The sequence below is a fragment of the Callionymus lyra genome, chromosome 3 (genome assembly GCF_982586985.1).
Source record: "Callionymus lyra chromosome 3, fCalLyr1.hap1.1, whole genome shotgun sequence".
Taxonomy (NCBI): Eukaryota; Metazoa; Chordata; class Actinopteri; order Syngnathiformes; family Callionymidae; genus Callionymus; species Callionymus lyra.
Genome location: NC_141820.1, coordinates 38,868,959 through 38,886,597, shown reverse-complemented (window position 1 = coordinate 38,886,597; position 17,639 = coordinate 38,868,959). Strand labels below are relative to the sequence as shown.

General features: G+C 42.6%; 28 non-coding genes across 28 annotated transcripts; all 28 read left to right on the top strand.

The window, feature by feature from the left end:
• Positions 1-2,878: 2,878 nt before the first annotated feature.
• Positions 2,879-2,961, top strand: trnal-cag (transfer RNA leucine (anticodon CAG)). The gene has a single exon. It is a non-coding gene; the product is annotated as a tRNA-Leu (tRNA).
• A 122-nt stretch (positions 2,962-3,083) lies between these two features.
• Positions 3,084-3,166, top strand: trnal-cag (transfer RNA leucine (anticodon CAG)). The gene has a single exon. It is a non-coding gene; the product is annotated as a tRNA-Leu (tRNA).
• Positions 3,167-4,014: 848 nt separating this feature from the next.
• On the top strand, positions 4,015-4,097 carry trnal-cag (transfer RNA leucine (anticodon CAG)). Its single transcript has one exon. It is a non-coding gene; the product is annotated as a tRNA-Leu (tRNA).
• Positions 4,098-4,526: 429 nt separating this feature from the next.
• On the top strand, positions 4,527-4,609 carry trnal-cag (transfer RNA leucine (anticodon CAG)). The gene has a single exon. It is a non-coding gene; the product is annotated as a tRNA-Leu (tRNA).
• Positions 4,610-5,139: 530 nt separating this feature from the next.
• On the top strand, positions 5,140-5,222 carry trnal-cag (transfer RNA leucine (anticodon CAG)). Its single transcript has one exon. It is a non-coding gene; the product is annotated as a tRNA-Leu (tRNA).
• An 848-nt stretch (positions 5,223-6,070) lies between these two features.
• trnal-cag (transfer RNA leucine (anticodon CAG)) lies at positions 6,071-6,153 on the top strand. The gene has a single exon. It is a non-coding gene; the product is annotated as a tRNA-Leu (tRNA).
• Positions 6,154-6,580: 427 nt separating this feature from the next.
• trnal-cag (transfer RNA leucine (anticodon CAG)) lies at positions 6,581-6,663 on the top strand. The gene has a single exon. It is a non-coding gene; the product is annotated as a tRNA-Leu (tRNA).
• Positions 6,664-6,785: 122 nt separating this feature from the next.
• On the top strand, positions 6,786-6,868 carry trnal-cag (transfer RNA leucine (anticodon CAG)). Its single transcript has one exon. It is a non-coding gene; the product is annotated as a tRNA-Leu (tRNA).
• Positions 6,869-7,506: 638 nt separating this feature from the next.
• Positions 7,507-7,589, top strand: trnal-cag (transfer RNA leucine (anticodon CAG)). Its single transcript has one exon. It is a non-coding gene; the product is annotated as a tRNA-Leu (tRNA).
• A 530-nt stretch (positions 7,590-8,119) lies between these two features.
• Positions 8,120-8,202, top strand: trnal-cag (transfer RNA leucine (anticodon CAG)). Its single transcript has one exon. It is a non-coding gene; the product is annotated as a tRNA-Leu (tRNA).
• Positions 8,203-8,324: 122 nt separating this feature from the next.
• trnal-cag (transfer RNA leucine (anticodon CAG)) lies at positions 8,325-8,407 on the top strand. Its single transcript has one exon. It is a non-coding gene; the product is annotated as a tRNA-Leu (tRNA).
• Positions 8,408-8,635: 228 nt separating this feature from the next.
• trnal-cag (transfer RNA leucine (anticodon CAG)) lies at positions 8,636-8,718 on the top strand. The gene has a single exon. It is a non-coding gene; the product is annotated as a tRNA-Leu (tRNA).
• A 535-nt stretch (positions 8,719-9,253) lies between these two features.
• Positions 9,254-9,336, top strand: trnal-cag (transfer RNA leucine (anticodon CAG)). Its single transcript has one exon. It is a non-coding gene; the product is annotated as a tRNA-Leu (tRNA).
• Positions 9,337-9,845: 509 nt separating this feature from the next.
• trnal-cag (transfer RNA leucine (anticodon CAG)) lies at positions 9,846-9,928 on the top strand. Its single transcript has one exon. It is a non-coding gene; the product is annotated as a tRNA-Leu (tRNA).
• A 122-nt stretch (positions 9,929-10,050) lies between these two features.
• On the top strand, positions 10,051-10,133 carry trnal-cag (transfer RNA leucine (anticodon CAG)). Its single transcript has one exon. It is a non-coding gene; the product is annotated as a tRNA-Leu (tRNA).
• Positions 10,134-10,981: 848 nt separating this feature from the next.
• Positions 10,982-11,064, top strand: trnal-cag (transfer RNA leucine (anticodon CAG)). The gene has a single exon. It is a non-coding gene; the product is annotated as a tRNA-Leu (tRNA).
• Positions 11,065-11,186: 122 nt separating this feature from the next.
• On the top strand, positions 11,187-11,269 carry trnal-cag (transfer RNA leucine (anticodon CAG)). Its single transcript has one exon. It is a non-coding gene; the product is annotated as a tRNA-Leu (tRNA).
• Positions 11,270-11,493: 224 nt separating this feature from the next.
• trnal-cag (transfer RNA leucine (anticodon CAG)) lies at positions 11,494-11,576 on the top strand. The gene has a single exon. It is a non-coding gene; the product is annotated as a tRNA-Leu (tRNA).
• A 735-nt stretch (positions 11,577-12,311) lies between these two features.
• trnal-cag (transfer RNA leucine (anticodon CAG)) lies at positions 12,312-12,394 on the top strand. The gene has a single exon. It is a non-coding gene; the product is annotated as a tRNA-Leu (tRNA).
• Positions 12,395-13,085: 691 nt separating this feature from the next.
• trnal-cag (transfer RNA leucine (anticodon CAG)) lies at positions 13,086-13,168 on the top strand. Its single transcript has one exon. It is a non-coding gene; the product is annotated as a tRNA-Leu (tRNA).
• Positions 13,169-13,698: 530 nt separating this feature from the next.
• trnal-cag (transfer RNA leucine (anticodon CAG)) lies at positions 13,699-13,781 on the top strand. Its single transcript has one exon. It is a non-coding gene; the product is annotated as a tRNA-Leu (tRNA).
• A 509-nt stretch (positions 13,782-14,290) lies between these two features.
• Positions 14,291-14,373, top strand: trnal-cag (transfer RNA leucine (anticodon CAG)). The gene has a single exon. It is a non-coding gene; the product is annotated as a tRNA-Leu (tRNA).
• A 528-nt stretch (positions 14,374-14,901) lies between these two features.
• Positions 14,902-14,984, top strand: trnal-cag (transfer RNA leucine (anticodon CAG)). Its single transcript has one exon. It is a non-coding gene; the product is annotated as a tRNA-Leu (tRNA).
• A 507-nt stretch (positions 14,985-15,491) lies between these two features.
• On the top strand, positions 15,492-15,574 carry trnal-cag (transfer RNA leucine (anticodon CAG)). The gene has a single exon. It is a non-coding gene; the product is annotated as a tRNA-Leu (tRNA).
• A 509-nt stretch (positions 15,575-16,083) lies between these two features.
• trnal-cag (transfer RNA leucine (anticodon CAG)) lies at positions 16,084-16,166 on the top strand. The gene has a single exon. It is a non-coding gene; the product is annotated as a tRNA-Leu (tRNA).
• Positions 16,167-16,288: 122 nt separating this feature from the next.
• trnal-cag (transfer RNA leucine (anticodon CAG)) lies at positions 16,289-16,371 on the top strand. Its single transcript has one exon. It is a non-coding gene; the product is annotated as a tRNA-Leu (tRNA).
• Positions 16,372-17,219: 848 nt separating this feature from the next.
• On the top strand, positions 17,220-17,302 carry trnal-cag (transfer RNA leucine (anticodon CAG)). The gene has a single exon. It is a non-coding gene; the product is annotated as a tRNA-Leu (tRNA).
• A 122-nt stretch (positions 17,303-17,424) lies between these two features.
• On the top strand, positions 17,425-17,507 carry trnal-cag (transfer RNA leucine (anticodon CAG)). Its single transcript has one exon. It is a non-coding gene; the product is annotated as a tRNA-Leu (tRNA).
• The last annotated feature ends 132 nt before the right edge of the window (positions 17,508-17,639 follow it).

Here is a 17,639-nt window from a genome sequence, read left to right as displayed (position 1 = left end):
ATTCCATTTCATTGTCTTTATAAAGTATGTCTGTGCTTCAATCTCAGTTCAAATGTTTTGGTTTAATAATCCAAACTGAAGAGCTAATCTTCATGCAGCCAACAGTCGGGATGGCCGAGCGGTCTAATGCGCTGCGTTCAGGTCGCAGTCTCCCCTTGAGGCGTGGGTTAGAATCCCACTTCTGACACGAATATTTTGCCTAATTCCATTTCAATGTCTTTATAAAGCAGTCTTAGGTGATGTGTTCAGGTCGCAGTCTCTCCTGGAGGCATGGGTTCGAATCTCACTTCTGACAAGATTAATTTTCCCTTATTCCATTTCATTGTCTTTATAAAGTATGTCTGAGCTTCAATCTCAGTTCAAATGTTTTGGTTTAATAATCTAAATTGAAGAGCTAATCTTTACACAGACAGTAGTCAGGATGGCCGAGCGGTCTAAGGCACTGCGTTCAGGTCGCATTCTCCCCTGGAGGCGTATGTTAGAATCCCACTTCTGACAGGAATATTTTGCCTTAATTCCATTTCAATGTCTTTATAAAGTATGTCTGAGCTTCAATGTGAAAATTCAAATGTTTTGGTTAAATCATCTAAACTGGAGAGCTAATCTTCACACAGACAACAGTCAGGATGGCCGAGCGGTCTAAGGCGCTGCGTTCAGGTCGCAGTCTCCCCTGGAGGTGTGGTTTTGAATCCCACTTCTGACAGGATAATGTTGCCCTTTTTCCATTTAATTGTCTTTATAATGCAGTGTTAGGTGATGTGTTCAGTCTCTCCTGGAGGCATGGGTTCGAATCTCACTTCTGACAAGATTAATTTTCCCTTATTCCATTTCATTGTCTTTATAAAGTATGTCTGTGCTTCAATCTCAGTTCAAATGTTTTGGTTTAATAATCCAAACTGAAGAGCTAATCTTCATGCAGCCAACAGTCAGGATGGCCGAGCGGTCTAATGCGCTGCGTTCAGGTCGCAGTCTCCCCTTGAGGCGTGGGTTAGAATCCCACTTCTGACACGAATATTTTGCCTAATTCCATTTCAATGTCTTTATGAAGCAGTCTTAGGTGATGTGTTCAGGTCGCAGTCTCTCCTGGAGGCATGGGTTCGAATCTCACTTCTGACAAGATTAATTTTCCCTTATTCCATTTCATTGTCTTTATAAAGTATGTCTGTGCTTCAATCTCAGTTCAAATGTTTTGGTTTAATAATCCAAACTGAAGAGCTAATCTTCATGCAGCCAACAGTCAGGATGGCCGAGCGGTCTAATGCGCTGCGTTCAGGTCGCAGTCTCCCCTTGAGGCGTGGGTTAGAATCCCACTTCTGACACGAATATTTTGCCTAATTCCATTTCAATGTCTTTATAAAGCAGTCTTAGGTGATGTGTTCAGGTCGCAGTCTCTCCTGGAGGCATGGGTTCGAATCTCACTTCTGACAAGATTAATTTTCCCTTATTCCATTTCATTGTCTTCATAAAGTATGTCTGAGCTTCAATCTCAGTTCAAATGTTTTGGTTTAATAATCTAAATTGAAGAGCTAATCTTTACACAGACAGTAGTCAGGATGGCCGAGCGGTCTAAGGCGCTGCGTTCTGGTCGCATTCTCCCCTGGAGGCGTATGTTAGAATCCCACTTCTGACAGGAATATTTTGCCTTAATTCCATTTCAATGTCTTTATAAAGTATGTCTGAGCTTCAATGTGAAAATTCAAATGTTTTGGTTAAATAATCTAAACTGGAGAGCTAATCTTCACACAGACAACAGTCAGGATGGCAGAGCGGTCTAAGGCGCTGCGTTCAGGTCGCAGTCTCCCCTGGAGGTGTGGTTTTGAATCCCACTTCTGACAGGATAATGTTCCCCTTTTTCCATTTAATTGTCTTTATAAAGCAGTGTTAGGTGATGTGTTCAGTCTCTCCTGGAGGCATGGGTTCGAATCTCACTTCTGACAAGATTAATTTTCCCTTATTCCATTTCATTGTCTTTATAAAGTATGTCTGTGCTTCAATCTCAGTTCAAATGTTTTGGTTTAATAATCCAAACTGAAGAGCTAATCTTCATGCAGCCAACAGTCAGAATGGCCGAGCGGTCTAATGCGCTGCGTTCAGGTCGCAGTCTCCCCTTGAGGCGTGGGTTAGAATCCCACTTCTGGCACGAATATTTTGCCTAATTCCATTTCAATGTCTTTATAAAGCAGTCTTAGGTGATGTGTTCAGGTCGCAGTCTCTCCTGGAGGCATGGGTTCGAATCTCACTTCTGACAAGATTAATTTTCCCTTATTCCATTTCATTGTCTTTATAAAGTATGTCTGAGCTTCAATCTCAGTTCAAATGTTTTGGTTTAATAATCTGAATTGAAGAGCTAATCTTTACACAGACAGTAGTCAGGATGGCCGAGCGGTCTAAGGCGCTGCGTTCTGGTCGCATTCTCCCCTGGAGGCGTATGTTAGAATCCCACTTCTGACAGGAATATTTTGCCTTAATTCCATTTCAATGTCTTTATAAAGTATGTCTGAGCTTCAATGTGAAAATTCAAATGTTTTGGTTAAATAATCTAAACTGGAGAGCTAATCTTCACACAGACAACAGTCAGGATGGCAGAGCGGTCTAAGGCGCTGCGTTCAGGTCGCAGTCTCCCCTGGAGGTGTGGTTTTGAATCCCACTTCTGACAGGATAATGTTCCCCTTTTTCCATTTAATTGTCTTTATAAAGCAGTGTTAGGTGATGTGTTCAGTCTCTCCTGGAGGCATGGGTTCGAATCTCACTTCTGACAAGATTAATTTTCCCTTATTCCATTTCATTGTCTTTATAAAGTATGTCTGTGCTTCAATCTCAGTTCGAATGTTTTGGTTTAATAATCCAAACTGAAGAGCTAATCTCCATGCAGACAACAGTCAGGATGGCCGAGCGGTCTAAGGCGCTGCGTTCAGGTCGCAGTCTCCCCTGGAGGCGTGGGTTCGAATCCCACTTCTGACAGGAATATTTTGCCTTAATTCCATTTCAATGTCTTTATAAAGTATGTCTGAGCTTCGATGTGAAAATTCAAATGTTTTGGTTAAATAATCTAAACTGGAGAGCTAATCTTCACACAGACAACAGTCAGGATGGCCGAGCGGTCTAAGGCGCTGCGTTCAGGTCGCAGTCTCCCCTGGAGGCGTGGGTTCGAATCCCACTTCTGACAGAAGTATTTTGCATAATTCCATTTCAATGTCTTTATAAAGCAGTCTTAGGTGATGAGTTCAGGTCGCAGTCTCTCCTGGAGGCATGGGTTCGAATCTAATTTCTGACTAGATTAATTTTCCCTTATTCCATTTCATTGTCTTTATAAAGTATGTCTGAGCTTCAATCTCAGTTCAAATGTTTTGGTTTAATAATCTAAATTGAAGAGCTAATCTTCACACAGATAGCAGTCAGGATGGCCGAGCGGTCTAAGGCGCTGCGTTCAGGTCGCAGTCTCTCCTGGAGGCGTCGGTTTGAATCCCACTTCTGACAGGAATATTTTGCCTTAATTCCATTTCAATGTCTTTATAAAGTATGTCTGAGCTTCCACGTGAAAATTCAAATGTTTTGGTTAAATCATCTAAACTGGAGAGCTAATCTTCCCACACACAACAGTCAGAATGGCCGAGCGTTCTAAGGCGCTGCGTTCAGGTCGCAGTCTCCCCTGGAGGCGTTGTTTTGAATCCCACTTCTGACAGTATAATGTTGCCCTTTTTCCATTTAAATGTCTTTATAAAGCAGTGTTAGGTGATGTGTTCAGGTCGCAGTCTCCCCTGGAGGCGTGGGTTCGAATCCCACTTCTGACAGGATAATGTTGCCCTTTTTCCATTTATAATGTCTTTATAAAGCAGTGTTAGGTGATGTGTTCAGTCTCTCCTGGAGGCATGAGTTCGAATCTCACTTCTGACAAGATTAATTTTCCATTATTCCATTTCATTGTCTTTATAAAGTATGTCTGAGCTTCAATCTCAGTTCAAATGTTTTGGTTTAATAATCCAAACTGAAGAGCTAATCTTCATGCAGACAACAGTCAGGATGGTCGAGCGGTCTAAGGCGCTGCGTTCAGGTCGCAGTCTCCCCTGGAGGCGTGGGTTCGAATCCCACTTCTGACAGGAATATTTTGACTTAATTCCATTTCAATGTCTTTATAAAGTATGTCTGAGCTTCCATGTGAAAATTCAAATGTTTTGGTTAAATCATCTAAACTGGAGAGCTAATCTTCGCACAGACAGCAGTCAGGATGGCCGAGCGGTCTAAGGCGCTGCATTCAGGTCGCAGTCTCCCCTTGAGGCGTGGTTTCGAATCCCACTTCTGACAGGATAATGTTGCCCTTTTTCCATTTAAATGTCTTTATAAAGCAGTGTTAGGTGATGTGTTCAGTCTCTCCTGGAGGCGTGGGTTCGAATCCCACTTCTGACAGGAATATTTTGCCTTAATTCCATTTCATTGTCTTTATAAAGTATGTCTGAGCTTCCATGTGAAAATTCAAATGTTTTGGTTAAATCATCTAAACTGGAGAGCTAATCTTCCCACAGACAGCAGTCAGGATGGCCGAGCGGTCTAAGGCGCTGCGTTCAGGTCGCAGTCTCCCCTGGAGGCGTGGGTTCGAATCCCACTTCTGACAGGATAATGTTGCCCTTTTTCCATTTAAATGTCTTTATAAAGCAGTGTTAGGTGATGTGTTCAGTCTCTCCTGGAGGCGTGGGTTCGAATCCCACTTCTGACAGGAATATTTTGCCTTAATTCCATTTCATTGTCTTCATTAAGTATGTCTGAGCTTCCATGTGAAAATTCAAATGTTTTGGTTAAATCATCTAAACTGGAGAGCTAATCTTCCCACAGACAACAGTCAGGATGGCCGAGCAGTCTAAGGCGCTGCGTTCAGGTCACAGTCTCCCCTGGAGGCGTTGTTTTTAATCCAACTTCTGCCAGGATAATGTTGCCCTTTTTCCATTTATAATGTCTTTATAAAGCAGTGTTAGGTGATGTGTTCAGTCTCTCCTGGAGGCATGGGTTCGAATCTCACTTCTGACAAGATTAATTTTCCATTATTCCATTTCATTGTCTTTATAAAGTATGTCTGAGCTTCAATCTCAGTTCAAATGTTTTGGTTTAATAATCCAAACTGAAGAGCTAATCTTCATGCAGACAACAGTCAGGATGGCCGAGCGGTCTAAGGCGCTGCGTTCAGGTCGCAGTCTCCCCTGGAGGCGTGGGTTCGAATCCCACTTCTGACAGAAGTATTTTGCATAATTCCATTTCAATGTCTTTATAAAGCAGTCTTAGGTGATGTGTTCAGGTCGCAGTCTCTCCTGGAGGCATGGGTTCGAATCTAATTTCTGACTAGATTAATTTTCCCTTATTCCATTTCATTGTCTTTATAAAGTATGTCTGAGCTTCAATCTCAGTTCAAATGTTTTGGTTTAATAATCTAAATTGAAGAGCTAATCTTCACACAGATAGCAGTCAGGATGGCCGAGCGGTCTAAGGCGCTGCGTTCAGGTCGCAGTCTCTCCTGGAGGCGTGGGTTTGAATCCCACTTCTGACAGGAATATTTTGCCTTAATTCCATTTCAATGTCTTTATAAAGTATGTCTGAGCTTCCACGTGAAAATTCAAATGTTTTGGTTAAATCATCTAAACTGGAGAGCTAATCTTCCCACACACAACAGTCAGAATGGCCGAGCGTTCTAAGGCGCTGCGTTCAGGTCGCAGTCTCCCCTGGAGGCGTTGTTTTGAATCCCACTTCTGACAGTATAATGTTGCCCTTTTTCCATTTAAATGTCTTTATAAAGCAGTGTTAGGTGATGTGTTCAGGTCGCAGTCTCCCCTGGAGGCGTGGGTTCGAATCCCACTTCTGACAGGATAATGTTGCCCTTTTTCCATTTATAATGTCTTTATAAAGCAGTGTTAGGTGATGTGTTCAGTCTCTCCTGGAGGCATGAGTTCGAATCTCACTTCTGACAAGATTAATTTTCCATTATTCCATTTCATTGTCTTTATAAAGTATGTCTGAGCTTCAATCTCAGTTCAAATGTTTTGGTTTAATAATCCAAACTGAAGAGCTAATCTTCATGCAGACAACAGTCAGGATGGCCGAGCGGTCTAAGGCGCTGCGTTCAGGTCGCAGTCTCCCCTGGAGGCGTGGGTTCGAATCCCACTTCTGACAGGAATATTTTGACTTAATTCCATTTCAATGTCTTTATAAAGTATGTCTGAGCTTCCATGTGAAAATTCAAATGTTTTGGTTAAATCATCTAAACTGGAGAGCTAATCTTCGCACAGACAGCAGTCAGGATGGCCGAGCGGTCTAAGGCGCTGCATTCAGGTCGCAGTCTCCCCTTGAGGCGTGGTTTCGAATCCCACTTCTGACAGGATAATGTTGCCCTTTTTCCATTTAAATGTCTTTATAAAGCAGTGTTAGGTGATGTGTTCAGTCTCTCCTGGAGGCGTGGGTTCGAATCCCACTTCTGACAGGAATATTTTGCCTTAATTCCATTTCATTGTCTTTATAAAGTATGTCTGAGCTTCAATCTCAGTTCAAATGTTTTGGTTTAATAATCCAAACTGAAGAGCTAATCTTCATGCAGACAACAGTCAGGATGGCCGAGCGGTCTAAGGCGCTGCGTTCAGGTCGCAGTCTCCCCTGGAGGCGTGGGTTCGAATCCCACTTCTGACAGGAATATTTTGCCTTAATTCCATTTCAATGTCTTTATAAAGTATGTCTGAGCTTCGATGTGAAAATTCAAATGTTTTGGTTAAATCATCTAAACTGGAGAGCTAATCTTCACACAGACAACAGTCAGGATGGCCGAGCGGTCAAAGGCGCTGCGTTCAGGTCGCAGTCTCCCCTGGAGGCGTGGGTTCGAATCCCACTTCTGACAGAAGTATTTTGCATACTTCCATTTCAATGTCTTTATAAAGCAGTCTTAGGTGATGTGTTCAGGTCGCAGTCTCTCCTGGAGGCATGGGTTCGAATCTAATTTCTGACTAGATTAATTTTCCCTTATTCCATTTCATTGAATCCCACTTCTGACAGGAATATTTTGCCTTAATTCCATTTCAATGTCTTTATAAAGTATGTCTGAGCTTCCATGTGAAAATTCAAATGTTTTGGTTAAATCATCTAAACTGGAGAGCTAATCTTCCCACACACAACAGTCAGAATGGCCGAGCGTTCTAAGGCGCTGCGTTCAGGTCGCAGTCTCCCCTGGAGGCGTTGTTTTGAATCCCACTTCTGACAGTATAATGTTGCCCTTTTTCCATTTAAATGTCTTTATAAAGCAGTGTTAGGTGATGTGTTCAGGTCGCAGTCTCCCCTGGAGGCGTGGGTTCGAATCCCACTTCTGACAGGATAATGTTGCCCTTTTTCCATTAATAATGTCTTTATAAAGCAGTGTTAGGTGATGTGTTCAGTCTCTCCTGGAGGCATGGGTTCGAATCTCACTTCTGACAAGATTAATTTTCCATTATTCCATTTCATTGTCTTTATAAAGTATGTCTGAGCTTCATGCAGACAACAGTCAGGATGGCCGAGCGGTCTAAGGCGCTGCGTTCAGGTCGCAGTCTCCCCTGGAGGCGTGGGTTCGAATCCCACTTCTGACAGGATAATGTTGCCCTTTTTCCATTTAAATGTCTTTATAAAGCAGTGTTAGGTGATGTGTTCAGTCTCTCCTGGAGGCGTGGGTTCGAATCCCACTTCTGACAGGAATATTTTGCCTTAATTCCATTTCATTGTCTTTATAAAGTATGTCTGAGCTTCCATGTGAAAATTCAAATGTTTTGGTTAAATCATCTAAACTGGAGAGCTAATCTTCCCACAGACAACAGTCAGGATGGCCGAGCAGTCTAAGGCGCTGCGTTCAGGTCACAGTCTCCCCTGGAGGCGTTGTTTTTAATCCAACTTCTGACAGGATAATGTTGCCCTTTTTCCATTTATAATGTCTTTATAAAGCAGTGTTAGGTGATGTGTTCAGTCTCTCCTGGAGGCATGGGTTCGAATCTCACTTCTGACAAGATTAATTTTCCATTATTCCATTTCATTGTCTTTATAAAGTATGTCTGAGCTTCAATCTCAGTTCAAATGTTTTGGTTTAATAATCCAAACTGAAGAGCTAATCTTCATGCAGACAACAGTCAGGATGGCCGAGCGGTCTAAGGCGCTGCGTTCAGGTCGCAGTCTCCCCTGGAGGCGTGGGTTCGAATCCCACTTCTGACAGGAATATTTTGTCTTAATTCCATTTCAATGTCTTTATAAAGTATGTCTGAGCTTCGATATGAAAATTCAAATGTTTTGGTTAAATCATCTAAACTGGAGAGCTAATCTTCACACAGACAACAGTCAGGATGGCCGAGCGGTCTAAGGCGCTGCGTTCAGGTCGCAGTCTCCCCTGGAGGCGTGGGTTCGAATCCCACTTCTGACAGAAGTATTTTGCCTAATTCCATTTCAATGTCTTTATAAAGCAGTCTTAGGTGATGTGTTCAGGTCGCAGTCTCTCCTGGAGGCATGGGTTCGAATCTAATTTCTGACTAGATGAATTTTCCCTTATTCCATTTCATTGTCTTTATAAAGTATGTCTGAGCTTCAATCTCAGTTCAAATGTTTTGGTTTAATAATCTAAATTGAAGAGCTAATCTTCACACAGATAGCAGTCAGGATGGCCGAGCGGTCTAAGGCGATGCGTTCAGGTCGCAGTCTCCCCTGGAGGCGTGGGTTCGAATCCCACTTCTGACAGGAATATTTTGCCTTAATTCCATTTCAATTTCTTTATAAAGTATGTCTGAGCTTCCATGTGAAAATTCAAATGTTTTGGTTAAATCATCTAAACTGGAGAGCTAATCTTCCCACAGAAAACAGTCAGGATGGCCGAGCAGTCTAAGGCGCTGCGTTCAGGTCGCAGTCTCCCCTGGAGGCGTTGTTTTGAATCCAACTTCTGACAGGATAATGTTGCCCTTTTTCCATTTAAATGTCTTTATAAAGCAGTGTTAGGTTATGTGTTCAGGTCGCAGTCTCCCCTGGAGGCGTGGGTTCGAATCCCACTTCTGACAGGATAATGTTGCCCTTTTTCCATTTATAATGTCTTTATAAAGCAGTGTTAGGTGATGTGTTCAGTCTCTCCTGGAGGCATGGGTTCGAATCTCACTTCTGACAAGATTAATTTTCCATTATTCCATTTCATTGTCTTTATAAAGTATGTCTGAGCTTCAATCTGTTCAAATGTTTTGGTTTAATAATCCAAACTGAAGAGCTAATCTTCATGCAGACAACAGTCAGGATGGCCGAGCGGTCTAAGGCGCTGCGTTCAGGTCGCAGTCTCCCCTGGAGGCGTGGGTTCGAATCCCACTTCTGACAGGAATATTTTGCCTTAATTCCATTTCAATGTCTTTATAAAGTATGTCTGAGCTTCCATGTGAAAATTCAAATGTTTTGGTTAAATCATCTAAACTGGAGAGCTAATCTTCGCACAGACAGCAGTCAGGATGGCCGAGCGGTCTAAGGGGCTGCGTTCAGGTCGCAGTCTCCCCTGGAGGCGTTGTTTTGCCCTTTTTCCTTTAAATGTCTTTATAAAGCAGTGTTAGGTGATGTGTTCAGGTCACAGTCTCCCCTGGAGAAGTTGTTTTTAATCCAACTTCTGCCAGGATAATGTTGCCCTTTTTCCATTTATAATGTCTTTATAAAGCAGTGTTAGGTGATGTGTTCAGTCTCTCCTGGAAGCATGGGTTCGAATCTCACTTCTGACAAGATTAATTTTCCATTATTCCATTTCATTGTCTTTATAAAGTATGTCTGAGCTTCAATCTCAGTTCAAATGTTTTGGTTTAATAATCCAAACTGAAGAGCTAATCTTCATGCAGACAACAGTCAGGATGGCCGAGCGGTCTAAGGCGCTGCGTTCAGGTCGCAGTCTCCCCTGGAGGCGTGGGTTCGAATCCCACTTCTGACAGGAATATTTTCTCTTAGTTCCATTTCAATGTCTTTATAAAGTATGTCTGAGCTTCGATGTGAAAATTCAAATGTTTTGGTTAAATCATCTAAACTGGAGAGCTAATCTTCACACAGACAACAGTCAGGATGGCCGAGCGGTCTAAGGCGCTGCGTTCAGGTCGCAGTCTCCCCTGGAGGCGTGGGTTCGAATCCCACTTCTGACAGAAGTATTTTGCATAATACCATTTCAATGTCTTTATAAAGCAGTCTTAGGTGATGTGTTCAGGTCGCAGTCTCTCCTGGAGGCATGGGTTCGAATCTAATTTCTGACTAGATTAATTTTCCCTTATTCCATTTCATTGTCTTTATAAAGTATGTCTGAGCTTCAATCTCAGTTCAAATGTTTTGGTTTAATAATCTAAATTGAAGAGCTAATCTTCACACAGATAGCAGTCAGGATGGCCGAGCGGTCTAAGGCGCTGCGTTCAGGTCGCAGTCTACCCTGGAGGCGTGGGTTCGAATCCCACTTCTGACAGGAATATTTTGCCTTAATTCCATTTCAATGTCTTTATAAAGTATGTCTGAGCTTCCATGTGAAAATTCAAATGTTTTGGTTAAATCATCTAAACTGGAGAGCTAATCTTCCCACACACAACAGTCAGAATGGCCGAGCGTTCTAAGGCGCTGCGTTCAGGTCGCAGTCTCCCCTGGAGGCGTTGTTTTGAATCCCACTTCTGACAGTATAATGTTGCCCTTTTTCCATTTAAATGTCTTTATAAAGCAGTGTTAGGTGATGTGTTCAGGTCGCAGTCTCCCCTGGAGGCGTGGGTTCGAATCCCACTTCTGACAGGATAATGTTGCCCTTTTTCCATTAATAATGTCTTTATAAAGCAGTGTTAGGTGATGTGTTCAGTCTCTCCTGGAGGCATGGGTTCGAATCTCACTTCTGACAAGATTAATTTTCCATTATTCCATTTCATTGTCTTTATAAAGTATGTCTGAGCTTCAATCTCAGTTCAAATGTTTTGGTTTAATAATCCAAACTGAAGAGCTAATCTTCATGCAGACAACAGTCAGGATGGCCGAGCGGTCTAAGGCGCTGCGTTCAGGTCGCAGTCTCCCCTGGAGGTGTGGGTTCGAATCCCACTTCTGACAGGAATATTTTGACTTAATTCCATTTCAATGTCTTTATAAAGTATGTCTGAGCTTCCATGTGAAAATTCAAATGTTTTGGTTAAATCATCTAAACTGGAGAGCTAATCTTCGCACAGACAGCAGTCAGGATGGCCGAGCGGTCTAAGGCGCTGCGTTCAGGTCGCAGTCTCCCCTGGAGGCGTGGTTTCGAATCCCACTTCTGACAGGATAATGTTGCCCTTTTTCCATTTAAATGTCTTTATAAAGCAGTGTTAGGTGATGTGTTCAGTCTCTCCTGGAGGCGTGGGTTCGAATCCCACTTCTGACAGGAATATTTTGCCTTAATTCCATTTCATTGTCTTTATAAAGTATGTCTGAGCTTCCATGTGAAAATTCAAATGTTTTGGTTAAATCATCTAAACTGGAGAGCTAATCTTCCCACAGACAGCAGTCAGGATGGCCGAGCGGTCTAAGGCGCTACGTTCAGGTCGCAGTCTCCCCTGGAGGCGTGGGTTCGAATCCCACTTCTGACAGGATAATGTTGCCCTTTTTCCATTTAAATGTCTTTATAAAGCAGTGTTAGGTGATGTGTTCAGTCTCTCCTGGAGGCGTGGGTTCGAATCCCACTTCTGACAGGAATATTTTGCCTTAATTCCATTTCATTGTCTTTATAAAGTATGTCTGAGCTTCCATGTGAAAATTAAAATGTTTTGGTTAAATCATCTAAACTGGAGAGCTAATCTTCCCACAGACAACAGTCAGGATGGCCGAGCAGTCTAAGGCGCTGCGTTCAGGTCACAGTCTCCCCTGGAGGCGTTGTTTTTAATCCAACTTCTGCCAGGATAATGTTGCCCTTTTTCCATTTATAATGTCTTTATAAAGCAGTGTTAGGTGATGTGTTCAGTCTCTCCTGGAGGCATGGGTTCGAATCTCACTTCTGACAAGATTAATTTTCCATTATTCCATTTCATTGTCTTTATAAAGTATGTCTGAGCTTCAATCTCAGTTCAAATGTTTTGGTTTAATAATCCAAACTGAAGAGCTAATCTTCATGCAGACAACAGTCAGGATGGCCGAGCGGTCTAAGGCGCTGCGTTCAGGTCGCAGTGTCCCCTGGAGGCGTGGGTTCGAATCCAACTTCTGACAGGAATATTTTGCCTTAATTCCATTTCAATGTCTTTATAAAGTATGTCTGAGCTTCGATGTGAAAATTCAAATGTTTTGGTTAAATCATCTAAACTGGAGAGCTAATCTTCACACAGACAACAGTCAGGATGGCCGAGCGGTCAAAGGCGCTGCGTTCAGGTCGCAGTCTCCCCTGGAGGCGTGGGTTCGAATCCCACTTCTGACAGAAGTATTTTGCATACTTCCATTTCAATGTCTTTATAAAGCAGTCTTAGGTGATGTGTTCAGGTCGCAGTCTCTCCTGGAGGCATGGGTTCGAATCTAATTTCTGACTAGATTAATTTTCCCTTATTCCATTTCATTGAATCCCACTTCTGACAGGAATATTTTGCCTTAATTCCATTTCAATGTCTTTATAAAGTATGTCTGAGCTTCCATGTGAAAATTCAAATGTTTTGGTTAAATCATCTAAACTGGAGAGCTAATCTTCCCACACACAACAGTCAGAATGGCCGAGCGTTCTAAGGCGCTGCGTTCAGGTCGCAGTCTCCCCTGGAGGCGTTGTTTTGAATCCCACTTCTGACAGTATAATGTTGCCCTTTTTCCATTTAAATGTCTTTATAAAGCAGTGTTAGGTGATGTGTTCAGGTCGCAGTCTCCCCTGGAGGCGTGGGTTCGAATCCCACTTCTGACAGGATAATGTTGCCCTTTTTCCATTAATAATGTCTTTATAAAGCAGTGTTAGGTGATGTGTTCAGTCTCTCCTGGAGGCATGGGTTCGAATCTCACTTCTGACAAGATTAATTTTCCATTATTCCATTTCATTGTCTTTATAAAGTATGTCTGAGCTTCAATCTCAGTTCAAATGTTTTGGTTTAATAATCCAAACTGAAGAGCTAATCTTCATGCAGACAACAGTCAGGATGGCCGAGCGGTCTAAGGCGCTGCGTTCAGGTCGCAGTCTCCCCTGGAGGCGTGGGTTCGAATCCCACTTCTGACAGGATAATGTTGCCCTTTTTCCATTTAAATGTCTTTATAAAGCAGTGTTAGATGATGTGTTCAGTCTCTCCTGGAGGCGTGGGTTCGAATCCCACTTCTGACAGGAATATTTTGCCTTAATTCCATTTCATTGTCTTTATAAAGTATGTCTGAGCTTCCATGTGAAAATTCAAATGTTTTGGTTAAATCATCTAAACTGGAGAGCTAATCTTCCCACAGACAACAGTCAGGATGGCCGAGCAGTCTAAGGCGCTGCGTTCAGGTCACAGTCTCCCCTGGAGGCGTTGTTTTTAATCCAACTTCTGACAGGATAATGTTGCCCTTTTTCCATTTATAATGTCTTTATAAAGCAGTGTTAGGTGATGTGTTCAGTCTCTCCTGGAGGCATGGGTTCGAATCTCACTTCTGACAAGATTAATTTTCCATTATTCCATTTCATTGTCTTTATAAAGTATGTCTGAGCTTCAATCTCAGTTCAAATGTTTTGGTTTAATAATCCAAACTGAAGAGCTAATCTTCATGCAGACAACAGTCAGGATGGCCGAGCGGTCTAAGGCGCTGCGTTCAGGTCGCAGTCTCCCCTGGAGGCGTGGGTTCGAATCCCACTTCTGACAGGAATATTTTGACTTAATTCCATTTCAATGTCTTTATAAAGTATGTCTGAGCTTCCATGTGAAAATTCAAATGTTTTGGTTAAATCATCTAAACTGGAGAGCTAATCTTCGCACAGACAGCAGTCAGGATGGCCGAGCGGTCTAAGGGGCTGCGTTCAGGTCGCAGTCTCCCCTGGAGGCGTTGTTTTGCCCTTTTTCCTTTAAATGTCTTTATAAAGCAGTGTTAGGTGATGTGTTCAGGTCACAGTCTCCCCTGGAGAAGTTGTTTTTAATCCAACTTCTGCCAGGATAATGTTGCCCTTTTTCCATTTATAATGTCTTTATAAAGCAGTGTTAGGTGATGTGTTCAGTCTCTCCTGGAGGCATGGGTTCGAATCTCACTTCTGACAAGATTAATTTTCCATTATTCCATTTCATTGTCTTTATAAAGTATGTCTGAGCTTCAATCTCAGTTCAAATGTTTTGGTTTAATAATCTAAACTGAAGAGCTAATCTTCATGCAGACAACAGTCAGGATGGCCGAGCGGTCTAAGGCGCTACGTTCAGGTCGCAGTCTCCCCTGGAGGCGTGGGTTCGAATCCCACTTCTGACAGGATAATGTTGCCCTTTTTCCATTTAAATGTCTTTATAAAGCAGTGTTAGGTGATGTGTTCAGTCTCTCCTGGAGGCGTGGGTTCGAATCCCACTTCTGACAGGAATATTTTGCCTTAATTCCATTTCATTGTCTTTATAAAGTATGTCTGAGCTTCCATGTGAAAATTAAAATGTTTTGGTTAAATCATCTAAACTGGAGAGCTAATCTTCCCACAGACAACAGTCAGGATGGCCGAGCAGTCTAAGGCGCTGCGTTCAGGTCACAGTCTCCCCTGGAGGCGTTGTTTTTAATCCAACTTCTGCCAGGATAATGTTGCCCTTTTTCCATTTATAATGTCTTTATAAAGCAGTGTTAGGTGATGTGTTCAGTCTCTCCTGGAGGCATGGGTTCGAATCTCACTTCTGACAAGATTAATTTTCCATTATTCCATTTCATTGTCTTTATAAAGTATGTCTGAGCTTCAATCTGTTCAAATGTTTTGGTTTAATAATCCAAACTGAAGAGCTAATCTTCATGCAGACAACAGTCAGGATGGCCGAGCGGTCTAAGGCGCTGCGTTCAGGTCGCAGTCTCCCCTGGAGGCGTGGGTTCGAATCCCACTTCTGACAGGAATATTTTGCCTTAATTCCATTTCAATGTCTTTATAAAGTATGTCTGAGCTTCCATGTGAAAATTCAAATGTTTTGGTTAAATCATCTAAACTGGAGAGCTAATCTTCGCACAGACAGCAGTCAGGATGGCCGAGCGGTCTAAGGGGCTGCGTTCAGGTCGCAGTCTCCCCTGGAGGCGTTGTTTTGCCCTTTTTCCTTTAAATGTCTTTATAAAGCAGTGTTAGGTGATGTGTTCAGGTCACAGTCTCCCCTGGAGAAGTTGTTTTTAATCCAACTTCTGCCAGGATAATGTTGCCCTTTTTCCATTTATAATGTCTTTATAAAGCAGTGTTAGGTGATGTGTTCAGTCTCTCCTGGAGGCATGGGTTCGAATCTCACTTCTGACAAGATTAATTTTCCATTATTCCATTTCATTGTCTTTATAAAGTATGTCTGAGCTTCAATCTGTTCAAATGTTTTGGTTTAATAATCCAAACTGAAGAGCTAATCTTCATGCAGACAACAGTCAGGATGGCCGAGCGGTCTAAGGCGCTGCGTTCAGGTCGCAGTCTCCCCTGGAGGCGTGGGTTCGAATCCCACTTCTGACAGGAATATTTTGCCTTAATTCCATTTCAATGTCTTTATAAAGTATGTCTGAGCTTCCATGTGAAAATTCAAATGTTTTGGTTAAATCATCTAAACTGGAGAGCTAATCTTCGCACAGACAGCAGTCAGGATGGCCGAGCGGTCTAAGGGGCTGCGTTCAGGTCGCAGTCTCCCCTGGAGGCGTTGTTTTGCCCTTTTTCCTTTAAATGTCTTTATAAAGCAGTGTTAGGTGATGTGTTCAGGTCACAGTCTCCCCTGGAGAAGTTGTTTTTAATCCAACTTCTGCCAGGATAATGTTGCCCTTTTTCCATTTATAATGTCTTTATAAAGCAGTGTTAGGTGATGTGTTCAGTCTCTCCTGGAAGCATGGGTTCGAATCTCACTTCTGACAAGATTAATTTTCCATTATTCCATTTCATTGTCTTTATAAAGTATGTCTGAGCTTCAATCTCAGTTCAAATGTTTTGGTTTAATAATCCAAACTGAAGAGCTAATCTTCATGCAGACAACAGTCAGGATGGCCGAGCGGTCTAAGGCGCTGCGTTCAGGTCGCAGTCTCCCCTGGAGGCGTGGGTTCGAATCCCACTTCTGACAGGAATATTTTCTCTTAGTTCCATTTCAATGTCTTTATAAAGTATGTCTGAGCTTCGATGTGAAAATTCAAATGTTTTGGTTAAATCATCTAAACTGGAGAGCTAATCTTCACACAGACAGCAGTCAGGATGGCCGAGCGGTCTAAGGCGCTGCGTTCAGGTCGCAGTCTCCCCTGGAGGCGTGGGTTCGAATCCCACTTCTGACAGAAGTATTTTGCATAATACCATTTCAATGTCTTTATAAAGCAGTCTTAGGTGATGTGTTCAGGTCGCAGTCTCTCCTGGAGGCATGGGTTCGAATCTAATTTCTGACTAGATTAATTTTCCCTTATTCCATTTCATTGTCTTTATAAAGTATGTCTGAGCTTCAATCTCAGTTCAAATGTTTTGGTTTAATAATCTAAATTGAAGAGCTAATCTTCACACAGATAGCAGTCAGGATGGCCGAGCGGTCTAAGGCGCTGCGTTCAGGTCGCAGTCTACCCTGGAGGCGTGGGTTCGAATCCCACTTCTGACAGGAATATTTTGCCTTAATTCCATTTCAATGTCTTTATAAAGTATGTCTGAGCTTCCATGTGAAAATTCAAATGTTTTGGTTAAATCATCTAAACTGGAGAGCTAATCTTCCCACACACAACAGTCAGAATGGCCGAGCGTTCTAAGGCGCTGCGTTCAGGTCGCAGTCTCCCCTGGAGGCGTTGTTTTGAATCCCACTTCTGACAGTATAATGTTGCCCTTTTTCCATTTAAATGTCTTTATAAAGCAGTGTTAGGTGATGTGTTCAGGTCGCAGTCTCCCCTGGAGGCGTGGGTTCGAATCCCACTTCTGACAGGATAATGTTGCCCTTTTTCCATTAATAATGTCTTTATAAAGCAGTGTTAGGTGATGTGTTCAGTCTCTCCTGGAGGCATGGGTTCGAATCTCACTTCTGACAAGATTAATTTTCCATTATTCCATTTCATTGTCTTTATAAAGTATGTCTGAGCTTCAATCTCAGTTCAAATGTTTTGGTTTAATAATCCAAACTGAAGAGCTAATCTTCATGCAGACAACAGTCAGGATGGCCGAGCGGTCTAAGGCGCTGCGTTCAGGTCGCAGTCTCCCCTGGAGGCGTGGGTTCGAATCCCACTTCTGACAGGAATATTTTGACTTAATTCCATTTCAATGTCTTTATAAAGTATGTCTGAGCTTCCATGTGAAAATTCAAATGTTTTGGTTAAATCATCTAAACTGGAGAGCTAATCTTCGCACAGACAGCAGTCAGGATGGCCGAGCGGTCTAAGGCGCTGCGTTCAGGTCGCAGTCTCCCCTGGAGGCGTGGGTTCGAATCCCACTTCTGACAGGATAATGTTGCCCTTTTTCCATTAATAATGTCTTTATAAAGCAGTGTTAGGTGATGTGTTCAGTCTCTCCTGGAGGCATGGGTTCGAATCTCACTTCTGACAAGATTAATTTTCCATTATTCCATTTCATT